We start from the raw sequence: 6,270 nt of genomic DNA on the forward strand, positions 1-6,270 counted from the left end.
ATCATGACATGAGCCGAAGCCGGCTGCTTAACCAACCTACTGAGCCACCGAGGCACCCAAAACAATGTTTGGTTTTTAAGTTACTTCAGTGTATTTCTTTTTGGGTTTTTTTGGTGTGATGTTTTTAATTCTTGGGAATGTTAAGAGGATTCAATAAAGCAAAGGGCGGATAAATCAATCAATCAAACTCCAAGAACTTCTTTAACTCCAAGAAGAAAAAAAAAAAACCAAAAAGTTTTTCTAAGAAAATTTTATTAATGCCTTTTATGAATTAATTGTGTAAATATCATTTAATGCATGTTTGTTTGCCCAGGACATCATTATTGATTTTTTTTTTGTTTTACTTTTCTGGGGAACTTCACTCACAATTAGTTTGAAAATATCCCGAATTTAAAGGTGGCCATAAATAAGACTTTTAAGAAAATTAATACATTCAATTCGAGCATCTTGAAGGGATAAACATTGTGAATCTAAGGGAAGCAGAACTACCACTTATATTAGAGGTGTCAATAAATATCACATCTGAAAGCAATCCCCCAAGTTCTCTTCCCATCTCTTTCCTTTCTCTCCCTTCTTACAGGTGCTCACTTGGCCTTTGGTGAAGAACAGGTGTATGTAACTTTAGAACAATAGAACATTTCCCAGGATGTATTATGTGTACATTTGTAATGCATGTCTTGTCCTGAAATCACTATTGGAACACTTTATTGTAAAATCCCAATATATGTATATAAATAGAAAAAAGAGGATTAGAAATATGTGTTTTGTGACCAGCTGCTCTTCCTTCTAATGTCTCCCAACATTTTCATGCTGCAGCTGTGAGGGAGATACGCAGCTGATGTTGAGCGTTCTGAGTGCAGAGTTTACTCCATGTCAGTTTCCCTTGCCTCTTAGTTCCCATGGGAAGGGAGTTGAGTCCTTCCTCCCCTTTCCCTTAATCCCAGCCCTGATTTTGTTCTTCCTCTGGTTCATTCTTGAGCTCAGCCAGATGCATCACTTGGGATCCTACTCCATCCACCTCCCAATGACAGCTCCGCTCATTTCTATTTTGAGTGAAGATGGCTGGGAATTAATGCAATGATAATATATTCTCCACCACACCATGCCTTCCCTGCTTCTCCCCCTCACACTTTCCTGGTGGGAAAATAATGATTCAGATGGTTTATAGTACATAAGTGATAAAGGGTCTAATAAGAAATCCGACAAATGAGGCAAAAGACTTAGTGGGAAAAAATGGCGTTTAAAGGTCTCTGATTGGTAGGTAGGTAAAAGCGATGTGGAACATATGAATGATTTGAAACAGTTGAGCGATGTGTGTCTTTAGAATTTTGCACAGCTCTGGTAGATCAGAGTTGAGTAAGACTCTAGACAGACGCTGGCATGGTGAGGGCTGGGATGCGTGCTCTCTCTCTAGCTATATCTCTGAGGTGCCGGGACATGATGTTGATGAAAGTGTCTGTGACCTTCCAGGCCAGACCAGGGAAAGCATTGTTGTTCCTTCAATCAGAGGAAAGGTGCCATGCTTACTCATATTCAGTCCTGAGGTCTGGCACATAAAAGACTTAAAATGACCCAAATTCTATGAAGGTAGTGTGAAATGGATGTTTCCTGATTGTTCTTCTAACGAATCGCATTTGCAGAGATACACGGCCAGCTTCCTCTGAAGTCATTGCTCAAATAACATGGTAACTGGAACATATTGACATGAACTATCAACACAGCTACAATATACTGTCAATCCTGAGCTCTTTTTTCTTCTAATAAGAGGGTTCTTGTGTGTCTTGATTTGTCTATGGCTTTTAATATTGTTGAAAAACCTCAAATGGATTTGGAAGGTAGCCATTTATATCCCACGTAAGGTATTTTATTTTTTTCTTAAAAAATGTTTTTTTACATTTATTTATTTTTGAGAGACAGAGAGAGACAGAGCACAAGTGGGAGAGGGGCAGAGAGAGAAGGAGACACAGAATTCAAAGCAGGCTCCAGGCTCCAGGCTTTGAGCTGTCAGCACAGAGTCCAATGTGGGGCTCGAACTCACAAACCGTGAGATCATTACCTGAGCCGAAGTCGGATACTCAACCGACTGAGCCATCCAGGCACCCCAGGTATGCTATTTTCTAGAACCTTAATAATATTATGTTTACCCAATGTACTTAATCCTTGTACCCAATATCTCTGTGACAGTACTCACATTTACAAAACATAGTTCTTGTGTTCCCACTCTGCTTAAAGTGCATTGATTATATGCATTTGATATTTGCTCTGATTAATATGGTAGAATTCACACTTACATTCATTTCCAATCATTCTTCTCTTGCTACCATGTTTTCCATTTATCATTGTTGTAATAGTTTGTTCCTGCCATGGAATTTATTTGATCTGTCTTTGATAAATTAACATGTGTGATTTTTACGCGCTCAATGCTCAGTGGTGGCTTTGTATTCATACCAAGCTGTATCTCGAGGAGACAGATCTATTTAGAAATGCAGATCTATTTGTCTTCATTTATTATCCTATTTTTACATACCTTAGAGGTCTTGGGATGCATCTTCCTTAAGGCAAGATCTGAGAATGGAGGAACCCTGTGGTAAAGGCAAGTAATAAAGAGCTTATTGCCAGCCAGAATCTAATTTTACGGCTTTCAATCCATTATGATCATTATAAAGTGGGCATTCCACTTTAGCAAGTAGGAAGTTTGCCAGAACAAAGTGACTGCCAAATGAATGACAGTGTTTTCTCCCTTAGTTTCAGGCTGGACGTTATAAATTCTTTGGCTGAAATGGTGACTTATTGCTACTGTAGGATCATGAAATCTTCCTCTGTGTCTTTTAAAAAATTTTTTTAAAATGTTTATTCATTTTTCGGGAGAGAGAGACAGAGCGCGAGTGGGGGAGGGGTAAAGAGAGAGGGAGACACACAATCTGAAGCAGGCTTCAGGCTCTGAGCTGTCAGCACAGATCCCAAAGGAGGGCTCAAACTCATGAACCACGAGATCATGACCTGAGGCGAAGTCGGCTGATTAACCAACTGAGCCATACAGGTGTCCCTCTTCCTCTGGGTCTCTATGCCTTGATTTCTCTGTCTATGGAAGGCACCCTCAAATATTAGAAAAACATCTTTTTAAAAATTGAGATTGTGGTGGGAAAGTAAGAAGGAAAAAACCAAACCCAGTCATCATGCTCAGCTGTGAATTAGAGACAAATCATCAGGCAATGAGTTTTGCTATGAGACTTTATGTTTGTTTGCGTGTTTGTTTAATTTTTTTTAAAGTCAGCTCTACATTTAACGTGGGCCTTGAACACAGGATCCTGAGGTCAAGAGTCCTATGCTCCACCAACTGAGCCAGCCAGGCAGTTGGTGGCTTTATGTTTTAAAGTCATTCAGTGACTTTGGCCGTTTTTAAATGTTTAGGGATTTGGCAGAGTTCAAAATCTCTTTTGCCACATGCTTTAATTCTTTTTTCTTTTTCTTTTTCTTTTTTTTCCTGCTAATTTGGAAGCCCATTAGTATTTCATGGGAAACTTAAATTGTATATGGGATTTCTTTGTAATTTTTGTTATCCACTCATCAGCACAGGATGCCCAAGAAGATTGGTGAGTCTTAAAAACACTTGGAAAGGAAGATTTATGTGGCCCAGTGACCAAATGAGCTGGAAAGCCCAAAGATTAAAGTTGGTCTGAAATGTTAAACTTTAGAACTATGAAGCAGATTTAGAAAATGGCTTGCCTGGTCTCTCTCCATTTTATTAATTAAAAAAATTGTATCTGAAAAGTATGAGCATGTGTATGCATGTGTGTGAGGTCAGACTATATCAGAGAGAGGGGACCATGTCATAAAGTAACAGTGCCCCTTTTCAAGCCCATAGTGCCACGCACAGTGAGGCTGTGTCCGATTCTAGCCTCTCAGATCACATTTAATATCAAATGGTTGTTTTATTCACTTATCCATTTACTCATTATTCCATTCACTCACTCATTCCGCTATTTATTCTTTCACATTTATTAAGCGTTTATGATGTTGCTGTGTCCAAGTTGCTGTGTTTTATGCTGGAAATTGACATTTGAAATAGAATATGGTTCCTACCCTCAAAGGGCGCAGGTGTATTTTCGTCAGTGTTGAATGTGCTCAGTCAGAGGCCTGTATGTGCTGACTCTGAGGCATTTTGCGGTGAGAGAGCAGAGGAGGAAGTGATGGATTTTATCCTGGAAGGCCCAGGGAAACCTTCACAGGGAGGTTTGCTGCTCTGTCTTGACAGATGAGTGGGACAGGTGGACTAGGGCTTTCCAGAAAAGGCAAGGCCTGCAGAAATGCCCAAGAAGGTAAAGTACTAGGATGTGTTCAAGGGGTTCCGACCAGCACAGGCGCCCTGGGAAGCAGGTTTCCTCTGAGAGAAAGAAGGTGAAGTGCGGTTGGAAGGTGGGCAGGGGCCAATTTTGGCTTCTTGGGCTATGCTTGGATTTTATCTGGTTAGCAGTAAGGAGGCTTTGAAGGAGTTTATTATTTCTACATCATGTTTAAAACATTTTGGTTGAGGGGCACTTGGGTGGCTCAGTTGGTTGAGTGTCTGACTTCAGCTCAGGTCATGCCTGATCCCATGGTTTGTGAGTTCGAGCCCCACGTCCAGGTCTGTGCTGACAGCTCAGAGCCTGGAGCCTGCCTCGAATTCTGTGTCTCCCTCTCTCTCTCTCTGCCCCTCTCTCCCCTGCTCACACTCTGTCTCTCCCTCAAAAATAAAAATAAACATTAAAAAAAAAATTAAAACCATTTTGGTTGAAATGTCTCCTCTATTTCCACTTTCCTGTCTAACACCTTTCCGAGAAGCTGGTGCTTCATACGTCACCCACGTCTGCATACTTCTTGGTGACAAACTGCCCATGGCCCCTCTTGGCCATGTCTTCCCCAGGCTCTCTGACCTTTGTGGTAAGTCCTCATGCTCTCTCCACTCTGGGGGCAGGGGGGTGCTTTCAGCCAGTGGTGGATTCCCACCAAAGATTTTACCATGGGACACAAATTTTGCCATCCCAAATTATTTTATTTTATTTTGTTTTTACAAATAATGTTAAATAATAATAGCAAATCATAATAAGAGGTAATAATCCATTTTATCTAGTTCTTTAAGCTAGAGGTGACTGAAGTCTGAGCTCTGGATGAATGTGGAGCATGAACAAACTCGACAGTATCTGTAAGGTGGCTTTTCAAAGGGGGAATCTTAGAAGTGGTACATTGGCCTGTCTATCTCTAGGCGCCGTGCAGAGGTTTTGGACAGAGGAAAGCTAATCAGGAGACCTGCATGGGGAGAGAGGCGTGTTATTTAATTAGCTTTACAATGGGCTGACTCGGAGGCACGTGGTGGCTTTAATAGAGGGAGATAGATGTCCTTTTTTACAAGGCTAATTGTTGGGGAAAAGCAAGGTCTTTGTTCAGCCCCAGCATGAGGGCTCTGATCTCTTGGAGCCTAGGGCTGCCCCTGCTTATAATTTTAGACAGAGCTATTCAAGGCTGCTCTGTAGAGAAAAGAAGAACAAGAACAGTATTGTGCCTGCAGGATCAGTGCCCAAATCTCCCCAAAGTCACTAGGAAAAAAAAGAATGACAGGACCCAGCCATGTGCATTTTGGAGTATTTCCTCATCATTTATTTGCCACGGTTGTTGGAAAGGGCAAAGCTACACTTTAATCAACTTGGAGCTGAGATGGGGCGACTTAACCAAACACCCCCAGAAAACCAATTAAGTCCGCTTTTCCAATGATATGGCATTAATCTTGCCAAAATGGAGCAGGCAGCTAGTGAGGAGACTCTGTGTTCTAATGTGCCAGCCTCGATGGCTAGATGCCAAGCCCTGGTGGTGCCAGAATACAAATTGTCGCTGGTGCCCCTGAAATAGCCAAAGCTGTGTTGGTATTGGGCAATGCAGAGCAATGAGTTCTGATGGGCGGTGGGAGCATGAAATACCTCTCCCTTTGGTTCTTTGGGTAACTGGTCAGCACAGGTAGTCGATGCCAGCAAGGAAAACACTTCGTCTGAATTCTAGGTGGCAAGTCCGAGCTTGGAGGAGCACTACATGGGTCCAGAATTCTGTAACTAAAATGCATGCATATGGCCCAATGGAAGGTTTGAGGTTCAGGTTTCCAGCACAAGTTTGGTTGTTAGAAACTCAGAGCAAGAGATAGCCAAGAGAACCGTAAGATGGGATAACACAAGAAAAGACTTCTGTGAAGTGAATGCAATGGCATTCTGCCCAATGGAGACAGGCTCAAGGAATGCCTTGAAC

The sequence above is a fragment of the Suricata suricatta genome, chromosome 11, assembly GCF_006229205.1.
Source record: "Suricata suricatta isolate VVHF042 chromosome 11, meerkat_22Aug2017_6uvM2_HiC, whole genome shotgun sequence".
NCBI classification, from domain to species: Eukaryota; Metazoa; Chordata; class Mammalia; order Carnivora; family Herpestidae; genus Suricata; species Suricata suricatta.